Below are 21746 nucleotides of genomic sequence, written 5' to 3'. Positions count from 1 at the left end.
TCACAGTCACCTCACCTCACCGTCTTAGCGGATCGTCCGCCATGTTAATAAGCCCTGTTCCAACCGTCGCGACGACAGCAACGATGACTGCGTCCCGAAGACAGCATCGAAGCCAACAACAATGCGCCCTACATTGCTATCTAAATTGAAAAACGACGCCAGTGCTATCGTTGCGCACACGAACGTTACAATCAACTTCTTCCTCTGCTTAACAGTTTTTTGAACTTAATGTTTGTGTTTACTTTTTCACCAGTTTTACTAGTGCTTGCCAGCTTATTTTTTATTGTCTAATCTTTTATTCTGTTATTCCATTTGTTTTTTACTGAACTGCTGGCTCAGTTTACTCTCACGTCTGCCAAGCTGTTCCCGTAGTCGGCGGTGGCCGCGATGCCGTTCCAATTCTTATTTGTCTGGACTTCGAGTTAGACTGCCTACTCAGCTGTCTACCCTCGGTCCACGATTTGCAGCCAGAGAGTCAGCCAATGGCCATTCCTAGCCCAAGGTATCAGCTAATTAAGGAAACGTGCTTTGCTACACTATGTCTTTGCTACTGGTGTAATGACCGCGCAATTTTGTTTTCTACTCACATGTCTGCAACACAGGTTTCTTTCTCCGTGTTCACCTTTCTCTGGTTTCACCTTCACTCAACCAGAATCGTAGAGCTGTCGCACAAGGGTTCAGTGCTGGTGTCGAATACAGGAAAACTGGCTTCGAATCCCACGCAGCGCAAACTGTTTCCGTTACTTTGTTCGTTGGAGCTTCCCCTGAATAAAAATGTGACGTCATTCGGAGCATTTATTCACTCTTTTCTCTTCACTTGATCACTCTTGCATGTTGTGCGTGCCATCGGTCCCCCATTTTTGCGCATGATCAGTCGGTTATTTTGAGTTGCGTTCATGCCGGGTTTTTCGACAACATTTGCCAACACTTCACCGCAATAAATGGTATACCTGCTTGCGCCAGCCTCGCTCTTCTTCGTTGTTCACAATGCACGTTACCGTGACCACATTCCAGCGTACAAAATGGCTCGGTGGCGCCAGATTCTTCCGCCATCGGTGTGTTTTGTGCCGGCAAGATTTGCTTTGAAGGAAGAACTCAGTCCTAAGGGAGTGTTTTACCGCCACCGCGTTAGCTGCTGTTAGGGCGGCACTTTCTGCACAGAACGAGCCTGGTATACGGTTGGTAATCGAGTGGCCTCACAAGCACTTCCTAAGCCCTCCCCCTACTGTGGACAGCTGGCGATTTAAATGTGTTGCGCACACGCGCTTCGCGAGAAGGCGCGGTATATGTGTTCAGTGGCTACCAGATCATCGTGGTGGGAAGGGAGACACCTTCTCTCTGCGAAAGGCGCGCACCGTCGGCGCACAACCGTTGGATCCCCGCACCGCAAACAAGAACCAAAGCAACCTAATCTCGAGACTGCACCAGGTCGGCTTGCGCGACCGGTATAGTCTCCAGATGAGATACTCGCCCTACCCAGAGATTGACCCGCATCCTTATTTTAACTTTCCACGGCACCTATCAAGACATAACGAGGGTGCCTCCATTTACTCAGCCCGAACCTCGTAGGTTTTGTTTTTGGTAGGCTGGTCGATTTCACAATTTTGCTTAGTGTGCTCCGCGAAGGAAGGCATTAGCAACACCTCGCGCTGCTGCCCGCGATTTCCAACCAAAGCAGAAACAGCGAAGAGAGTTCTCATGCGACAACGACGGGAGAATGCGTTAGGGCGGAGATACTTTCTGAGACCATGACGTAGTCATGCTGACCCGGCGCGAGGGACAAAAGCTCTTTTGGAGTTCCATAACTGCTTCAGGATTGCACAATGTCCTCGAACTCTGGTGTGAATCGCTTTCTCTCCTATGGTAACTCCTAATTTTTCTTCCCCCAGCTTTTTATATTATCGTTTACTTTATTTATTTTTTACTCCCTCCCACCTTCATTCTCTTGTCTGTGTTCGCTCCTCTGTATTCCCAAGCGTCTGAGGTAACGAGCCGTGGCTTCAGTAGGGCTAACCTCTTCAGTATTCATTAAACCTTTCTTCCTCCCCCTCTGTCGCTCTCTCCTCGTTTAGCCTGATGCGCTTCTTTTTTGTGGCGCGTCTGCGTCGTGTTTGGCAGCGTAACTGCAAAGCAGCCATTACCATGCAACGTCTACAGGCGAACGAAAGACCTGTTTCCCTGCTTGAGTGAGATCGATATTTCTTTATTCATTTGTGCGCCAAAATGACTGGCTGCTTCCTTTATCTCTATTTTCCTTCTTTCGTTTCCTCTAGAAAGACATTTATCTCTACTCGAGGCGTGCCTCAGCGCCTAAGAGCTGCGGGAAGAAGCCCCGTTTCGCACACGACGTTGACTTCCTTCCTTTTTCATCCAAACCGCCATCTCACGAGTGCTCTCCTTTTTACAGCGGGCTGGCTTCTTTACGACTTCAATTCCGAGCTGAAGGTGGCACCTTCGCCAGAAGGTAAGTGGAGATCGTCGCATTCATTTTATTCTTTTTTCTATTTCTTTCCTGGCAAATCACGTCACTTTATCGTTCGCTTTGTATTCTTCATACATGCATGCTTCTCTAGGTCTTTTTTTTTAGCTTTGATCGAGCTACTGCAGGAATCATCTCGTCGAATTTAGGATGGAGCCGCTACTTGGACACGTTGAATTCAACGCAAAATTTTTTCCCATCAAACCGTATTTCGGTGTTCTGATGGCGCGCTTCACCTAAGCGCGACAAGTGCATGTAGTGGGTAGTTCTCGCTGAGTGACCTCCGCAAGCAACGAATATAATTTCTTAGTTAAGGCAGGTTTGTTGTCTACCTAAAGTAAGCGTTGGTACTTTCTTCTTTTTTTTTCGGCCGCTTTATTTGGGTACGACTGCACTCTAATAAGGTACGTTGTTGGGCTTGTTGGGCGATCATACTTGAGAAGGTGTTCAAGGATGCACAAGGACAAAGCGCTAATGCTTTGTCCTTGTGCATCCTTTCTGTCCTTCATCTTTTTTCGCTGTACACCCGCCAGTAATAATCACTATTGCTGCGATCGTTGTTCAGTATTATAGCTGAATAAACTCGCAGTGTAAGCATTAATTCCTCTGCTGGTTTTATTTCGAGACCGCATGTGTATCCAGTTTTTGTACTAACCGTATATGACATTCAGACAAAACAGGTACACATTGTTGAATATGGTTGCCAATAATTTAGGTCACTGCGGCATAAATCTCTGGCAAGAGCACTTTCACTAACATGAATGGAGAACGTGAAAGACAAAACAACGTTTTGTCGTATTTCTTTTATACTGCAAGCCAAGTGTTTTGCACGTTTACGTCTTCCTCTGGGTATAAAAGGTTACTGTCCTATATACATACGTGCAGAAAATGCATTGCATCGGCACAGTAATAATTTACAAAAAGCTTTAATTTGTGCCCACGGATTTTTAGAAACACCGGTGCGCGCACTAATCAGCGTCCAGTGATTATTCCACGTCGTCATTGGTAAAATCTTGCCTCTTCAATCATCTTCTCCAAATACAACGCTATCGCAGGTATAATACCGGCATAATTGGACAAACTTGACAACGTGTATCTTCTATTGCTGGTGCTTAAATCACGCGGCAACTAAACACTGTGCAAAGAAATTAAATGCATGCACTGTAAATGCTTTAAACGTAAGAAAAAGATAAAAAGAAACAGATAACCGGATGCTGAAACGGCTCGAGACGAAGCTCTTACTCACCAGCGGAAAAAACATAGGTCAGATATAACATTCCTGAACCTAGTAATCACGAGCGATGATTACTAGGTTCATGATTACCAATGATTACCGATGATCATGATGATGCTTGGTTAAACCAGTCAATGTGGCAATAGTATAGCTTCCAAAGGTGTTCAGTTACCGGTCATCAGAGACGTGTCCCGAAAGCGCTACGTGCGCCGTTCAGACGTCCAAGAGTTTTTTGTCCGCGGCCAGTTTAGGATTTTTCGCGCGACATTTGAGTGCGGGGTAAGTACGGAGCTGAATCAGCCGAATAGCTGCATAGCATGGCGTGCTCCATGTTGCCGGCGCGGAAAACAAGTGGCCTCCACTCCATCCTGTTAGCGAGTTGGCAATCATGGAGGCCGGATTTCTGAACATTCGTTACAGTGTTCAATCCAGTAGCGGTCGATAAACGATGTCAACGCAAAGGAGAAATGAAGCCCCGCGGTCATCTACGCCTCTCTTCTGACTGGCGAATACGAAAGCACTTGTATTTATTCGATAGCAGGCCGCTGCTTCCAGTTGTGCCCTGCGAGCAATAGTGTTTCTTTCCTCTGTCGCGCAGCTGCCTCCCCACAGGGCCGTCACACGCCCGCCCGGGAGCCCTCTGCGCTTTCCGCGTGGCACAGCGCGGAGGCGTAGCCTCGAAGCACGCCCCTCCACTTCGGTTTTAACAGTCTCTGCTGGAATCGTGTTACGCTCTGTCTGTCGCAGGTTTCTCCGCCGTCCGCAAAACGCTTCATAAAACTAAAAAAAAGGTCCTACGGCCTTCATATTTTGATATAAGACGATATATGTTGCCCCTGTAGAAAAATGCCTTCCCAGCAGCGCAATTATGTTCAGAGATGAATCCGAGTTTCAGGCCATTGTAAGCCGCCTTTCCCACATTGCCGGTGTCGCAGTGAAGCATGGCCACCTGCGGAGCGAGTATAATTACAAAAGGCGGCTCTGACTCTTGGGTCATTGAAAGCGTTCCGAAAGTTCACCGGGAGTCGTAATCGACTTCACGGCGAACTGCACTGTCTGCTGTCAATGCACAGCCATCTGCGCAGGCAGTGCGGTTGCAGAGAGCGGCTGTAACTGATGTTTTAACGGAACTGTCCGGAAACAAATCATGTGACAATTACCCGCTAAGACCGGTCCAACAATGCACACCACAGCTCCGCTGGTCACCTGCCTTCGCAGAGAGCGTGTTTTAATAATGGAAAGCTGCCGCTGTTGAACGCTTTGCGGTCACGTGAAAGCCGTGTCTCGACTTCCGATGCCGACGCCGGCACCGAAGCGGGAGGGTTCACTCAATGGACCATTTCTTGCTTCCGAAAGTGGCGCGGGAGAGTGCAGCGGGCGCACGCAAAGCCCCTTGCGTTGGTTCCCACTCCGGGAATCAAAAAGGCAAATGTAATTGCTTGCATTGCCTAGCAATTCTGTTTCCTGCTAGAGTTATTGCTGTAATGCAGAGTTTTGTTATTATTGGCGACCACACAAATTTGACCGAGTTGGCTATAATTTATCCGGCAAATATGAGAGTCTCTACGTGTCGCTGCGCAGCTTTATCTCCTTATCGCCTCGCTAACAAGCCACTGGCCGGCATCGCTGCTGACGCCCGCACTGCAGCGCTGGCGGGAAGAAATATTGGTTCACCTGTCCACAGCTACTCCCCACTCAGGGCCAGCTCGCGATACAACTGCGCACACGCCATATGCCCTCTGCAACGACGCCTGCCGCGGCATCAACCGAAGACACCGGCTGCCAACTCTTCACAAACACAATAGCCAGCCCGCACCTCAGATGCGCCGATGGTCGAAGTTTTTGCTGTGTATTACACTACGCAATACAGTTGTACGCGCGCCCGACCTTCTCTTTGCTACCAGTATACGACGCTGTCGACAATGGCGTACCGCGCTACCCTAAACCAAATCTCAAGACGACGGTTTTCAGAGCGGGCCCAAGCTCACCTAAGGTCGTGCTGCCCGGCCGGCCGTTTAATCATTGCAGCATGGTTCGTGTCTTCTGTCTTGCCGCCATGTAATAGTATTTCGGGTTTGCAGTAAAGGCCAGATGTTTGCCGCCATTTTATTTTCAAGCCCCTGCCCCTGCATTATTTGCGCCAATGACGCTGCACTCAAAGCGACGTAATTGGATTTGGCTTCCTTGGCGCGCTAACATGTCTTTTACACAGGTCTAGCGTAATGTAAAGGTCATTCAGGTCGAACAGTGAATGCATCCTGCAAATATGGAAGTGCATGACGCCCCAAGAAGGAAAGTTTCGGCACCAAATACTGGAAAACTAGTAATAAAACCTTGATACAGCGTATGATCGACCTTACTGGCTTACTAGATGAACACCTCTATCACTTGTTACCATTACGGCCGGTGAAGCTGAAACCGTTCGCCTGATGCCTGTGCCGCTCAACTTTACTGGGGCCTTGATCGCCATGTCGCCCGCATAAACGAGAACGTGTAGATAAGGTCAAAGGCAGTGCAGTCATTGTGTAGAAAGATCAGCTACATGAGACTGTAAATGATCTGTAAAGGCGCGGGATTCAGATAAACCTGCAGTCTCATTCCTTAGTAGTGGCCTCAAATGATAATAAACAAGCAAAAAATCAACCATTCCGCTTGATTAGTCTAACTACAAAACCTTACTGCCTCTGATATCTCATTACATACGGATTTCTTGTGAAACCGCGAGCGGTTCCAGAAACCATTAACGGCTATAATCGCAATTTATTGGCGACAAATGGTTAGGGGAAACACGAACCATGGCCAAAAGCAAAAAAAAAGGTGCTTTACAGAGCACTCTGGCGCTCCACAATCGAAATTTGCGGCAGTGAATGACTTCCGCTGTGCCCGGCGAGGAAACGAGCAGATTCTTTCGAGAAGCCTTTCCGGAAGCTGTGTAATTGCGTGGAAATGGAGGAACGAAACGCGTGTTATCTTCTACGCACACTGCACGGCCATTTTACGGACAATACTATCCCATGTTGGCAAACAAGCAATATTATGTCACTCGGAAACCGAACGTTTAATCTGTTCCGTTCGTGTAGCAGGTGTAGCAGTACAAAAGAGAGACTGGGAAAGGGCGGGGGGCAGAATCGCCAACCAAAAGTTCATGAAAAATAGCTGTTTCGGCTTATATGTGGAAGTATTGTTTACTTTCTTTGCAGTTAATTAAGCCGCTCTTTCCAAACAATGAACGCTCTATTTGCTATATGAGAAGTTGATGCATTGTGCACATTCTTCGCCGCGCTTTCTTACGCATTCTTCGCCTTAATTTTAAGCTGCGAGATAAACTAGGTTTAGTGGCTATGGCGTTCCGCTGCTTAGCACACGCACTTTTTACGTCGGGCTGCGGCTTCGATTTAAATGATCACGCAAAGAGGTCTCAGTGCGAGTTAAATGTGCCCAGTCACCTTTAATTAACCTGGGGCCCTCTATACTCTGCGGATAGCCACATATAGCCCGCGTGTTTTTCTGTTTCGGGGCTTACACTTTTCTGTCAAAGTTCTACTGCTACAATGAACACTCGGCACGTATAAGCCCCTGTTTCATTCGAAATTTCGCGAAACGGGACAGCACAAGCTACGCGTGTGTTCCTCCTTGGCAGCCCTTGTGTTACTCGGACAGCTGCAGTGTCACACTGCCCCTCCCACGCTTGCGTATCCCAACTAAATTTATTCCTCTTAATCTGAGCTAGGATCCCTTGCATCGGAGTTAGTTCCCTCGTCCATGACATTCGTCTCCTATCACTAAAGATGAATGCTGCCCAAATGCATGCAGCGTGTTTCTGGCCACCTGACACACCGTCGTAGCCCGCCGTTTACGCGCGTCGGCACGCGTCGCCAAAACCCATGTGAAATCGCTAGCTCGCGGGTTGTATGCCGATCGCTGTTCTCACGAGACACCGGCGTCGACGCCACAAGTGGTGCCGGCACAGCTCATCCGGAAGCGGGCGGCAGCGTCCGTATTTCCTGCGTGTCTCTATGTTCGGGGTCACCTGTGTCCCGGTAAGCAATCGTTGTTTTTGCTTTCTGTAACCGACTACCTTAAGACGGATTTACGCGAGCTATTTCTGTTCGAAAGCTGCAGTCCACCCGTGGCTTGCTTGGCGTGCGGCGGGAAAGTCGGAAATATAGGATAGCTTTTCAAGCGAAGCTGGTATTGGCTGACCCGGTCGCCGTAGGGGATGCTGTTGGCGTCCTTCAACAAAACTTCCTCCTCACCCGTCTTTCTTTCCTCCTCACCTGCAGTGGCCGGCCGGAGCTTGCCCGCGGGTCTTTTCCCACAGCTCCTTGCCCGCAGCTGGCGACCAGATCACGCCATGCTCCCAGCCAATGCCAGCCAATCTCCCTTTGTTTCCGTAACCTCACTACGTGCTCACAGTCCTTGACAGAAAAAAAGTGCAAAAACTAGAATAAAGGAAACAAAAGCCCCCTAGCCGAGTCCCGCATGAACAGGTACGCAGCAGACTGACAGAGGGAAGCGAGGAGGAGAAATAAACTTGTATTGATTCGTGGAAAAGGAAAATTGAGCGCTGAATGATCTTCATTGTTGTAGCGTTGATCATCCAGGGTGGGTAGTGTCCCTAGTCTAGGACGGCGTGGCCATCAGCTGCTTGTCTTGCCCGGATCACCAGGCCGCGCTGCTCATCCAGGGTCTCGCTGGCCAGCAGGGCTTCCCACTGCTCCGTCGATGGCGCCAGGACCTTTGGGAGTTAATTGACACAATTGCACTCCCTCACCACTCCCACTCCCACACCAGAGAAAATAAAATATTATGCGTAAAAAGACCTAAAAAAATCAGAAATTCGAAACACCCGCCATCACGACGGCGCTGCGCGGCTCGCGACGATGACGGCAGATGCCGTGACGCGAACGAACGTACTCGTCTGAGGCACGCCGCCCGCAGAAAAGGGCTTCGGTTGGGATTGGTCGAAGGTTGTATTGTGTTGGGATTGGTCGAGGGTTGGGCATTTCGTTTTACTTGGATTGCACAAACATTGGTTTACGGTTTCACAGGGTTAAACCAGATTCGAGTTCCTGGTAGAGGAAGGGTTGGCATTTTCAGGAAGTTAAATACGGGAGCTTTGGCTACATCGTTGTAGCGTTCGCAGGATGGGCCTGGTGTGCAACCGTGTGAGAGAAACAAAAGTTGTTGACTGGCAGCATTCTAGTGGCCCCTTCCATTCCGTTCGTGGCTACCGTGAGATTAAGGATCTGCGATGGATTTTGAAAGTTAAATAGGCGACCTCTGGCTACATCACTGCTAACGCTAGCATGATAGGCCGCGTGTGCAAATTAAATGCGTAAGAAACAAAGGGTATCACCGCCCGAATTTCCCAAGTACTGGAAAAACCACGCCTGACAGCAGTCGTTGAAAACCCACTTTGAGATGCGGATTTTTATCTGAGAGTTCGGGTATTTTGGCATATCGAGTTTCTATCGTTGCGCTGAATTGTAGTGCGGAGCACTTTAGCAACCGCTACTGTGTTTTGACGTCGGCGTCTTAACCGGGCGAACGAAGACGGCGTAGGAAATTCGGTCGAAAGTGCGAGGGGGAGGGCAGTATGCTGCTCCCGCACGAGACGCTCCTTCGCGGTTATGAGGGGGAGGCCGGGAGACATGCTGGGCGGTGGCGACGCGCTGCGCGGGCAGTCATGCACTCGACGGGGATGTGCGTTCACTTCCTGAGACGCAGTTCGCGCCGCCGACGCAGAGGCTTACCATCGCTGCTGTCGAGAGAACCCACGAGTGAGCGCTGCCTCAGCGCATTGCAGCACTCAACGGTGAGGGAACCGCTGGATGTGCTTCGCGTCCTCATTGCGTGGCTCATCTCAACCACGTGACATTTTCGCAGGAGGTTCAAACAGGATTTACAACAACATCCTCGGCGTGCGGCGACGCGCTGTGAGATAAAGGCAGAGTATCGCGCACCGCCGTGCGTTCGCTGATCACGCGCTCACTTCTTGAGACGCAGCAGCGATGTCCGGTGACCGAGAAGACTGCAGTTCGGGCTGCGCACAAATTTCACACGAGGAAGTATAGTAATCGTTGTCAAGGTCAAGAGAACGAAATAAAGAAAACCCCGGCTAGCTTCGCTAGGGAAACACCAGCAGCCGTGCACTAGCCCCGGCGGAACCCGAAGACTCACGCATTGGTTCGAGTACTCACGCATGGTAGACAGACTCCAGCAATCCAAGCAGAGCTTCATTGCCTGGAAAATACAGGGTACATAACAGGCAACACGACGGTTACTCGTGGGGAGTAGTGCTCCTTCCGCCAGCCGTGAGAAGAGCGGGTTGCACGCACCCGAACAAAGCTCCGCGGAAAGAGGGTTCCTCCAGGAAGGGGGGTGGCGGTGAGAGACCAACGAGGGTCCGTCTCCCGTCGTCCTCGTTCGCAGTTCACGTGGTATCGTGGGTATCGGCGCTCCGTGCGCGGCCAGCGTAGAAGCTAGCGCGCACGTGACCACGCCGCCGGTCAAGATGGCCGCCTCCACGATTGTTGAAGCCCAACCACATGTTCAAACGAGACACGAGACACATCGTCAGCCATTTTTTATCCGAGAGGTTTTATGCGAAATTTTGGTGGTTCAAATCTTGAAGCGCGTAAGCGTTTTTTGTTCGCGGTGAGAATTTGATAATCTTTTTTCGCCAAGGTATGCGCCTGTTTGTTTTTCGCCTTTCGATCCACAAGGGACGTGCGACTCACACTTCAGTGGCAAGGCAGCGCCCTTCTAAACTTGGCGCCGTTAATTCATTATGCAGTCTGCGCTAACCTGTGCTATTCTAGCGCGTCCGCGTTGAAATGCGTACGTACCTTTATGTATGCGAATTCGAAAAAATAATTTGAAAGCGAATCTTCCGCGTAGATGTAGAAGACATGACACCACGCACCTGGCAGACGGCCTTTTTACGCACGCTAGTGGGGCAGCAAAATACCTTTTGCATAAGAAAATGCTTGTCCAGCTCGTACTGCCATAAAAATAAAGCGGCCAACACCGAAAGACGATTTCAGTTTTGAGCCCGATTGTAACGAACGCGCAAATTTTAAGGCTACTTTTAGCGAATAAAGGTGCGCATTATAATTGTGTCCCTGTGGTAATTCAGCAAGGTGGGCCTTGTTATTTAAGCCACCCTGTTGACCACACCAAAAACCAGCGAAGCTTAGAAAGTCCCCTCTTGTTTATCATGCAGTCGTATTTTGACGGTTATAATTTGAAATACACCTTGCAGTACGTCAAACGTTGCCTGCAAACACTACTAGCAATGAATAAAGAAGGGACAATATTTTCTTTATATATGGCAAAACCAAGTCCCCGATAAGCGCAGTTAGCAATCGAAAACAACTGCTCTCAAATAATCAGAATTACTTAAGGGGTTGCACAGTTCACGCAAACATGTCTCGCAAGCAAACATCGACGAAGCGGCCGACGCGTGCCTTCGCCGGCCTCAGGTGGTTACTCCATGGAGGAAAGCGAAATTTCAGGAGGGAGTATTACGTCAGGCGGTTTACCTATCGCATTGCAAGCCAACCTCCCCTGGCACCGAATTCTCCTCGCCTCGGGGTCCTGCCGCGCATTGCATCCTGGGATGGCCACCCACCCCAGGCCTGCGGTAGTATTTAGTTATACCGTCCCGCTTCCTGCGGAGTTCCAGCGCCATCGCCGAAGGCGCCGTGCAAGATTCTTCGCCAGCGTTGCGCTCCTAGCTTCTGATCCTTGAAGTATTGTCGCTACTTTAAGCGGGGCGAGAGCTAGATGGCATGCACAAATGCAAGAATGAATGCACTGCGCGGCAGGACCCCGATGCAATTTCACTGCTGACGTTCTATCGCTCGAACGCACGGCCGTCAACTCTCCGAGGCCCCGAGCGGGCCTACGATGCGTGCTGTTTTCCAGGTTTGCGGCGACAGCCACGCTTGGCATTTTGCTGGGAGCTGTGGCGCCACCTTCGCTTCGCAGCGGCAGAACGATACAATCCTATCGTAGATTGATTGATTGATTGTTGATTGACTGTAGGGTTTAACGCGCCGACGCAACGCAGGCGATTAGGCGCGCCGTAGTGACGGGCTCCGGATTAATTTTGACCACCTGGGGATCTTTAACGTGCGCCGAAATCCCGAACACACGGGCGTTGTTGCTTCTCGCCTCCATCAGAAAAGCGACCGCCGCGGCCGGGAATCGAACCCGCGACCTCGTGCTCAGCAGCGCAACGCCTTAGCCACTGAGCCACCGCGGCGGGTGAATCCTATCGTAGGTGCGTTTCTCAAATCGCGAAGAGCTTTGACTTCACTCGCGTCCGCACTAGCGTACGTTCGCTTTACCGGTGCTCCTGCGTGGTGGCACGTTTTGCGTTGCGCATTGTCGTGATGACTTTCGTGGTACGTTTTTATTTCCTTCAGTGGATTGGAAAGCAGAAAGTGCAGGAGCGCGAAATTTGGCAGCGGGTGTGAGAAAAAGTTTACTGACCAGATCACCAGTTAATGTCCAGGAAACGAGACAAGTGTGCTGTGCTTAGCGAAATAAAAGGCGCGGATGTCTTCCTCTGTCATGCCATTGTCGCACATTCACGAGACGCACTGCTCGGGCACGAGCGGCGACATGTTTGCTTTTGTTTTTGGCTCTCTTACTCTCACTGGAAGAGTATCCACCCCTACGCGGGTGGGATATGCGTTTGATTTGGCGATAAACTTTGTGAGCTCGCTTCCCATACAGCGTTTACTCGAGGGTGGGCGGAAACCTCGAAAACCCGTATCTTGGCCATAAAAGCTTCCGTTTATTCTAGCAACAACGCTATTTAGCGATTGGCTTCAGCCCCCTTTCCCCTCTTCACTCCCTCCCTTCTCGCTGCTAGGGCAGGGACAGGAAAGAGAGAGGGAGGGAACGACAACGGTAAAACATTTGCCGCCGTCAACAATTTTTGCGTAAGAGTCGTAAGATAAGAAAGTATAAATATCACACGAACTCGGCTGGCACACGCGCAAGTACCAGAAGCACCCTATTCACCATATAGCCACTGCAATAAAAAATTGAGACTTGGAAACCCTGAATCATAAATCTTTTAGAACGAGCGGGTGTTTCCTTTAAGCAGAACACATGATCGCGGTTGCTTAAGAAATACGCCGTTGCCATGTAAACGCGCGAAGAGAAATAAAAAGCTCACCTTCTCGAAAAACTAACGGTCTTCAAAGACACTTCTCTAGGAATGGGGCTTACAAACACAAAGATAGTTTGACATTCCGATTGGGATGACAAAAAAATAAAGGCGTTTAAGCATTGCTCTGACCTTTCCGACTGTCGGGCTCGGGTCGTCCTTTGTATATTTAACGTAACGTCTGCCCTCTATGCAAACGCGGCGACTCGGGCAGCGGAATCATGCATCACATATTGCGGTGGAGGAAGCAATTGAACGTAATGGCCCCGGGGGATGAGGCCTCGTGAAAAATGTACGTCGGCTCACATCGTGGCAGGCACCGTGGCGGGCAGTGCGTTCCCGTCGACAGCAATTGCGAAGAAACCCGAAGTTGACAGTTCGATCCCCCGCCGAGTACGCGCGCAGCTGTCATGAGCCTGGAACGGCCACACAGGGGGCGCGCCGAGCGGCAGGCGCGGAGGCAGCGAAGCTCCATTTAACAAGCACCCAGCAAAAATGCCGGCAGTCGTGGGGCTACTTTTATTTCACTAATTCTCAAATGCGTTGTGGAGGGCCAAGTATGTTCAGGAAGCAATATTGCGGCTCGGAATCGAAAAGCGTCTCAGGAATAAAACTGCACTGTAACAAACAAATGCCTAAGCACAAATGTCTTACTCTTGAAGGAGGAGGAAGCAACTTTATTTTCTCCAGACGAAACGCCTAGTTATGGCCGTTGTGCTTCAGATGACGGCCAGGATGTCTGAATCCTAGCGGCATCTTTGGCCTTCTGGACGGCCCACTGCTGGATGGCAGGGTCCTCGATAAGCAGCACGGTCTCCTACTGCTCTTTGGTGTTGATAATAAACGTTGCTTTTGTATTGTTGAAATCTTTTCTTTGTATAGCAGGGCATTTCCAAAGCATGTGTGCCAAAATTGCAAGCTGTGGGCAGTGTTTACATTTACCGTAACGAATTTCTGGGTGGAAGTGCCTTTAGAGGCCTGTGTAGAAACTTTCGATGAAGACGAAGATGAAGCTCGCACCGAGCTCAGCAGACGCATAGACAAAGACAACGAAGACGACAAGGCGGGGCGACAAGATGGCTGTGCATTGAACGGTTCTCTGTAAATAGTGTGAATATATTGCCTTTTTGCCAGACGACGGCCTCCTCCCTCGCCTTCCTGGACGTTATTCCACAGCCTGGGTTCGGATATGTATTAGTCTAAAGACGCCTCCATGTAATTTCTTGTTTTTTGGTCAGCAAGGAGTTGGCTGCAGGATACTTCCGTCTTTCGCCTCTGTATTGGTCGAGCATGTCCCGGTAGTTTCAGAGGCAATCCTTGGTGTTGTCGGCAGGGTGTACTCGCAGCGCCGCACTGGAGGTTCTCCCTTTTATGAAGTTGCGGATTGCAGTGTGGAAGTCGCTGACAATTTTCCTCGCTTGGGTTGTGGCTACGGCTAACGCTATGGCTAGTTCTTCACCTTCTTGGGTGCTTCGTGTTCGGATAGAGCAGGATGTGGGAACCTTTCCTTCCTGGTCGGTGACAACTGAGACTATAGCCCTTCGTTGTTCGTAATAGGCAGTGTCCGTGTAGACGACTTGAGATTCTCCTTGGAGCTGTTTCTCTTGCGCTAGGGTTCGCATATCTCTTCGCTTTTTGTTGTAGACTGGATGCATGTTTTTGGGGAGGAGAGGAATGTAGATGCCTTTGCGTAGTTCTGCGGGAACAGTGTGTTTTTCAATGTTCTCTCGTACGGGATCCGTATGCGGTCGAGGATTTGCCTGCCGGTGGCCACCTTGGTCAGACGTTCGAGGTGTGCAATGCGATGCGCCTCGACGAGCTCTTCCATGATGTTGTGTGTGCCTAGTGCCTCAAATTTCTTATCACAGGCACATATCGTGATTCCCAGAGCCTGCTCATGCGCCCTCTTAAATGAGACTGTTGATTTTATTGCGCTCGGCATGCTTTAGCGGTAAGAAAGGGGCTACGGACATAATTCTGCTAATTCCGAATGCATAAACGAGCTTTAGGAGCGTCTTCTCCTCCATGCCTCTATGCGTGTTGGCTATAACCGCAATCAGTCTCATGATCTGATGGGTGGCTTTCTCTTGTGTTTGCACTGTCTTGCCATTGTGTCCGTTGTTGGCCTGCAGGTAGAGGCCGAGGATGCATATCTCGGTCACTTCGGGAGTTAGGGCATCACCTACTCGCAAGGTTAAGCTGGGATTTTGTGGGGTATCCTTGGGCTTTCGTCCTCGTCGCGTGGGCTTGTACGACAATTGTTCATGCTTTTCCGGAGAAGACAACGACCGATTGTTTTGGAGTGTTGCTCAACAGAGTCCACCGCCAATTGAATGCGATCTTGTATGTCCCCATCTCTGCCCCCAACTGTCCACAAGGTGACATCGTCGGCGTAAAGGCTGTGATGTACTTTATCTATGATTTGCAATTTGTTGGCGAGGTCAATTACGCTGGCGTTAAATAGGAATGGTGAAATGACCGATCCTTGTGGAGTTCCGACGCTCGCCGTTAAGATTTCAGGGGATTCATGGGGTCCCACCTTGTGCTGTGCCGCTCTAGCGTTCAGAAATTCCATGATATAGCTGTAGGTCTTCTCCCCTACCTGTAATTTCTGGAGACTGCGGAGAATTTCATCATGTTTGAATCTGTCGAAGGCTTTGGTTAGATCAAGCGTGACTATCAAGCGGGCATCAGTGGCCGCCTTGTCTTTATTGTTGACGATCTGGAGCTGTAGTACCAGCATGGTCTTTTGGATTTTACTTTGTAGGCTGTGGTTGGGAGTGACCTTCACGGAAGCCTACTCCTTCCTCATCGGGATGGCCTGTAGTGCGCACTGCGACGCCTGTGAGGTTGAAGAGACAATCGAAGATGTGCTGTCGACAATCGAAGATGTGTGCCTATTGATCCCCAGTATTCAACGGAAAGACGCGTTTTCGCCGCCGAGCTCAGCCGATTGGACAATCAACCGCTCAAAGTAGAGACGATTCCAGGACATCGACCCCTACAATAAACTTCGCAGAAGGCAGCAAAAGCCCTTCTGCATTTCATGAAGGACACAGGTTTAGATGAAAGACTATAGTACCCACGAAGGGTCTACAGTGTGCGCGACCCCTATCCTGTCTCCTCTTTTTCTCCTGCCCTCTCTTTCATCCCCTGAACACCCCTTCCCCAGTGCCGAGTAGCAATCGGGGCTCTAAGCCTGAATAACCTCTCGGCCTTTCCTTTCGCTTTTCTCCTCCTCCCTCTTGACGAACCGGCCCTGAAGCCGGTTTGTCGTAAAGTATGGATAGAGCTTGTTGTCTTTCATGTGATTGTTGATCCTATTGAGAATTATGTGTTCGAGGAGCTTTCCGAGGCGGGATGTCAGGGAGATCGGTCTAAGGTTCTCCACAATAAGTGCCTTCCCGGGGTTAGGTATGAGCCGTACTAGCGCCTTCTTCCATTGCTTAGGCAATGTAGCGTCGTGCCAGCACTTGTTGAAGTAGTTCGTCGGCGAAGTTGCGCAGCATCCTATTAGTAATGCCGTCTGGGCCCGGCGATGACTTCTGTTTTAGACCCTGTAGGGCCGCCTTGAGCTCTTCTATGGTGAACGGTTGCTCCATTTTTGTCATTGGGAGCGTCCTTATAGTCTTGATGCTTCTCGCCGGAGTGTTCGGGTGTGTATCTATCTTGCACCTCTTGGATTGTGTTGTGTACATCACCCTGATTGTGCGTGTGGAGAAGTTTTTCCGGATTCCTGCATTGTTCGGATTTGCTTTTGGCGGGATCGATAAGGTGCCGAAGTATATTCCACGCTTTAGCCGTGCCCATCTGCAGTTCCGTGCGCTCACATAGATCATGCCAATTTTGCAGCGTGAGCTTGTCTGCGTACTCTTGAATTTCGCTGTTGAGTCTCGCTATGCGGGGTTTGAGTGGCCTATTGCAGTTATTGCTCTTGAGGCGTTTTTTAGGCTCTATTTGGCCTCCCACATGTGTTAAAGCCTGGAATCTACCCGTTTGAATTCCGCTTCTCCGGGGATGGTTGTGGTAGTAGTATCGTCTACCATCCTCTTGTATCTAGCCATCCACTATTCGATGTAGCGTATTTCACCGCCGGTTTCTTGGGAATGTTGCGTGAACTGTTCCCAGTCAATAATTTTGCACACTGTCCTCTTGGGTTTGGTCGGGCCTGTCGCAATCCAGGTGGCAGTGATGATGTGATCGCGGCCCAAATCTTGGCCGAGGTTGCTCCAATCGGCACAGTTGCCTTTAGCCAGGTTCTTTACGAACGCAAGGACGGGGTTGTGGCAATTGTGACGCTATTTCCCTGCCGCGTGGGTTGGGTGGGGTCCATGATCAGAATAGGACTTCCCTCTGCGCGTCTGCCCACAAATTTCTGCCCTTGACCAAATATTTCGTGTATCCCCATGCGGGGTGGGCCGCGTTGAAATCACCGAGTATGAGCAGCGGGTGCCCCTTGGCGGCTTGCGGAAGAGGTTGGCGAACCTGTGCTGCTTATTGGGGCTGCTATATAGATTAAGTATGAACAGGAGGTAGGGAAATTTTCCAGAACTTCCTGGATCATTTTTCTTCAATGTAGTGGTGGAGAGCCGGTACATTACTTCCGACCAAACAACTAATGGTGGCTGTCTTGTCCGTGGCGTTAAGGTCTATGAAGGATCTGTAGCTTGCAAGTGTGGCTTTCCTCCCTGTTTCCTGTGAGGCAGAGATGTCGGGAGGCGCCTGTTGCGTACTTAAGTGTAGCTGCGTGGTGCTTCGTTTTCTCGGAAACATCTGCAGTTACACTGGCAGACACAGTACCGGGAATCCCTATTTGTAGTCAACATCGTTGTATTCATTGGGGTCTGTGCGTCTATGTCTTAGGTGGAGCTGTACCTGTCGTAGGGCTTTCTGTATTTTGAACGTTTTTCCGCTATAGCTCCTTCAATGTGGCTCATTCTGCTGTTCATCGTTTATTCCATGCGGCTTATTTTGTTGTTCAGCTCTCCTACGGCGCGTTGTATTATATCTTGCATGGCTCTTATAGCTTCTCCTACGGCCGCATTCATTTCCTCTCTTAATTCTATCTTGAAGCTGTTGTCAGATTCATCTAGCTTTTTCTCCTGTGTCTCGGGTTCAGAAGTGTCTTTTGCGCGCTTCGGCGTTGGGTTGAGGTTCCCAGAGTGGCAGTGGTTTTTGTCAGCTGCAGGTGTTTCGTTTACAGGTACTTGCTCTACGTTTACCTTGAGAGACAGCGCTATTGTAGAAGAGGTTACGCTCGTGGTGTCCATAGGTTGGGGTTCTTTTTGGTATGACTAACTCGAGGAATTGGCGGATGCGCACGAGTTCTGCTTGCTCGCCCTGCTGTGTATTAGGCATGTGTTTCCTTTCTTGTCTAGCTTTACTATTATTGTTATTGGAGAGCGTCCCTGCCCCGCTCACCTGTTATGATGTTTTGATTGAGGAGGGGATTCCACTGCCTCCCAGGTTGTCTTCGGTGAGCCGGGTGGCCTTGTCTTGTACACCCTGTTCACTGGATTGGTTTCGGCACACTTGGGTCTGGTCTCTTGGCGGTCGTTTCCCTCGGCTGTTATTTCGGGGCCTCCAGTCCTTACTGCTGCCTCTTGCTCCAGGTAAAGGGGGGAAAGAAACAGATCTCTCCCTCCTCGTTGCCGATGGGCATGTTCCTTTCCTTCTGAAGGGGCTGCGTGGTGGGCGCTCTTTGGACGTGCTTTCTTGCGGGTGGAGTTTCTTCTCCCATTGGCGTCTCTTCAGAAGGTGGGGAGTTTGGAATCATTTATGGTATTTCTTGTCGCCGGTGGGGTGCCCTTTTCTAGAAAGAGCGCAGGTGGGGTTACAAGGACGATTTTCAGGGGGTTGTTCTAGCCCACATCCCTTGCAGCGCACATTCTGAGGATTTCGGCATACGCCCGTACGATGGCCCACTTTGCCGCAAGCGTTGCATACCTTGTACTTCTTTTTATGCAAAAAGCAGCGGTATTCAGTCCCGCGGTAGTAGACGTAGTGTTGCACCTTTCCTCATCCGAAGACTATGATGAGGGAGTCTGTCCGACCGATCCTTCGCGCTTGTAAGGTTCCGCTTGCGTTCCGCTTCTGACCAAACTTCTGGTGATGTCCTCTTGGGTGTCACACCCTTTTCCGTGTCTTCAGGTGGGGCTGCGTACGCCATGACCTCGTAGGAGCTTCCGCCGATTGAGAGGTCTTTAATTTTGCCGTAGACGGCTGCTCTGGCTTGTAATGGCGTGCTGATCACCAGGATGTTTTGTTGAGGGTTAGCTCTCAGGACCGGTACTAACCTACGGGGCAGAAACTTGGAGGCTCACTAAGAGGGTTCAACTTAAATTGAGAACGACTCAGAGGGCAATGGAGCGTAAAATGATAGGTGTAACATTAAGGGACAAGAAGAGAGTGGAGTGGGTCAGGGAAAAAACACGTGGTAAGGACATACTAGTACAGATTAAGAAGAAGAAATGGACGTGAGCTGGGCATGTAATGCGAAGGCAAGATAACCGGTGGTCATTAAGGGTAACAGAGTGGATCCCTAGAGAAGGCAAGCGCTGCAGGGGGCGGCAGAAAGTTAGATGGGCAGATGAGATTAAGAAGTTTGCGGGGGTAAATTGATCACAGTTGGCACACGACCGAGGTAATTGGAGAATAATGGGAGAGGCCTTTGCCCCGCAGGGGGCGTAGATAGGCTGATGATGATGATGAGCTCTCAGGATGTCCTCCGTCTCTATCTCCTTTCCTATTCCCGTGGCTTTAACGGTGCTGTCCTGGAGCTGTGTTTGACCGTGCTTTGACACATTGAACCCGTTTCGGGGGCGGAGTACAATCTTAATGTCCTCCCTGGGGAAGCTGGGTCTCTTGGGACCTTTCTTTGTCTTGTCCGCATATTGCCGGACGCTCATCTCTGCAGCGCCGAGTGATGGCTGCTGCGATGTTTTTTGACAGGTAGAGCATAGCTCTGCGAGAGCGCGTCTACTTTTTTTAGAGTGGCCAAGGAGCCATCCGGGCTCGCTTTCGAAGGATTCGGGGTCAATAGTCTCACCTTCGACTTCAACGGCCATCTTTTGTAGACCTCTTCCCTCTAGGATAGTTGCTTCAGGTGTTCCCCCCCCCCCCCTGTGTTTCGGTGTCGCCGACACAGTCGACCAGCCTGGCGGCCGGCCGCGGCCAGGCCGCCGTTAGGGTTAGAAACGGTTCCTTCAAGGAGGTGGGTTTGGTGGCGATTACACAGAAGTGTCCTGGGGCACTCGTGGTGGAAACGTTGCGTTTAGGGTGTCCCTTATGCACAATAAACCACACGAAAAGTACACCAACCGTAGGTATTTCCGCCAGGAAAGCTGTGGAAACACAGAGCCATATGGAGCAACGTCCACACTGCTCGGCCCCCAAGCGGCCAAAAAAACCTTACTCTTGGGTAACTTATTTTGAGCCAATGAACGCATTTTGCAAAAGTTGTAATTTTGAATAGCTGACGGGGTTCACATTTTCCTCAATTGTTCTTCCTCATATAGCAGTTCGAGATCTCGCTTCTGCCAAAGAAATTTCATCAGCCCTTTCACTCCGTGAAGAATGACCACCAGCGAAGCGGGCATGGGCTCTAAAATAAACTTTCATATGGAGATTACTGTAGTGAGTTTGCGGGTGCTGGCGGCAGGAAGCCGCTTAGGGGGATTGGGCGTGCCTCGGTGAGCGTGGCCCGTAGCAGCGACTACCGAATCTGCAGAACTCCACCGCAGGCAACGCGAGCGCGCTCCTAGACGCCACTGGAGCGAACGGGCATTGAAGCGCGCAGTGAACGCGGACAGTGCGGAGTGGAGCAGAAGTGTGCGGAGCGATGGCTCGATTTTCTCGCCGAGGGCACTGAGTGAACGCGCAGCTTTTCTACTACCTGGCGCCCTTACTCTGCCCCCTCTGCCCCCCTCTTCGCACCCAGCCCACCTTGGAGTGAACTAGCGATTACCCTATCCGCACTATTCTAACGCGCTTCCGATTATAACGCGCAAGTATGTTTACTTCGGAAAATTCCCCCGAAAAATAATTTGGCGCCGATTCCATCGCGCAGATGGGAAAGACACTATAGTGTCAGATGACATTTTATTTGACGCACACAAATGTGGCATTCAAATATTGTCCTTAATAAACCTGCTTATCTGCCTCATGTGGCATTAAAGCTGGAGCGGAGGAGCATTGAGACTGTTGGGCTTTTCGAGTGCTTTGGTTTTTATAAATTTACATGCAGCGAGCCATTGCTTCATTCGCTGATAATTTATAAAGTACACCTGGGAGTCCTCCAGTTTTCGGAAACGTCCGTGCACCGGGCTGGTACATGAAAATACGGCTCTGCTTATCTTACGCCGACTGAGCGCATGTGCCAAGATTCACGTGAGTAACAACAGAACGAGAAGCGTGCACACAAGCTATGAGAGAAACACGTAAAATATTTCTTTTCAGGTTAACTTTCATAAGTCATAAACAATAAAAAGTCTTACGCATAATGCCCGTGCAACGGGCTTTACAGAGAAGTGGCTGGGAGTTGGTGCTCTTGCAGGGACTTTTCTCTTTTTAACATCGGTGCGCAGTTAAACCAAGCAAGCTGCACTGGGATTAGGTGGAGCAGATCCTCGAACCACCCACGTACCGTTCACCACCTCTTTGGTCAGCTGACCAGAGACGTCGAACAGCGAAGGTTCCTATTCGGAATTTCCGGCGCCCGCCGAAGATTTCGAATATAATTTCTTTTGCTTCTAGCCGGGGGTTCTGCCAACTCAGGCAGGGCAGGAGGAGCGGGGTTTCTTCATGCCTGCAGGGGCAACTGTCTACTGTGGGGAAAGCGGGAAACG

The 21746-nt window shown here is 50.2% G+C and overlaps 1 long non-coding RNA gene across 2 annotated transcripts in view; it reads left to right on the top strand.

Annotated features, from left to right (window-relative positions):
• The window catches only part of LOC144176029 (uncharacterized), a 776463-nt gene that overhangs the window by 445548 nt on the left and 309169 nt on the right, over positions 1-21746 (top strand). The window contains exon 4 of one of the 2 annotated variants that reach the window (XR_013323753.1): positions 2408-2464. The exons of the other annotated variant lie outside the window; for it this stretch is intronic. This is a non-coding gene — a long non-coding RNA (uncharacterized LOC144176029). The remainder of the gene's footprint in view (positions 1-2407; positions 2465-21746) is intronic. 2 annotated transcript variants of the gene reach the window in all.

Source organism: Haemaphysalis longicornis, unplaced genomic scaffold, assembly GCF_048455015.1.
Source record: "Haemaphysalis longicornis isolate Haplotype H1 unplaced genomic scaffold, Haemaphysalis longicornis Haplotype H1 scaffold_3, whole genome shotgun sequence".
Taxonomy (NCBI): domain Eukaryota; kingdom Metazoa; phylum Arthropoda; class Arachnida; order Ixodida; family Ixodidae; genus Haemaphysalis; species Haemaphysalis longicornis.
This window is presented reverse-complemented; position numbering and strand designations above follow the sequence as displayed.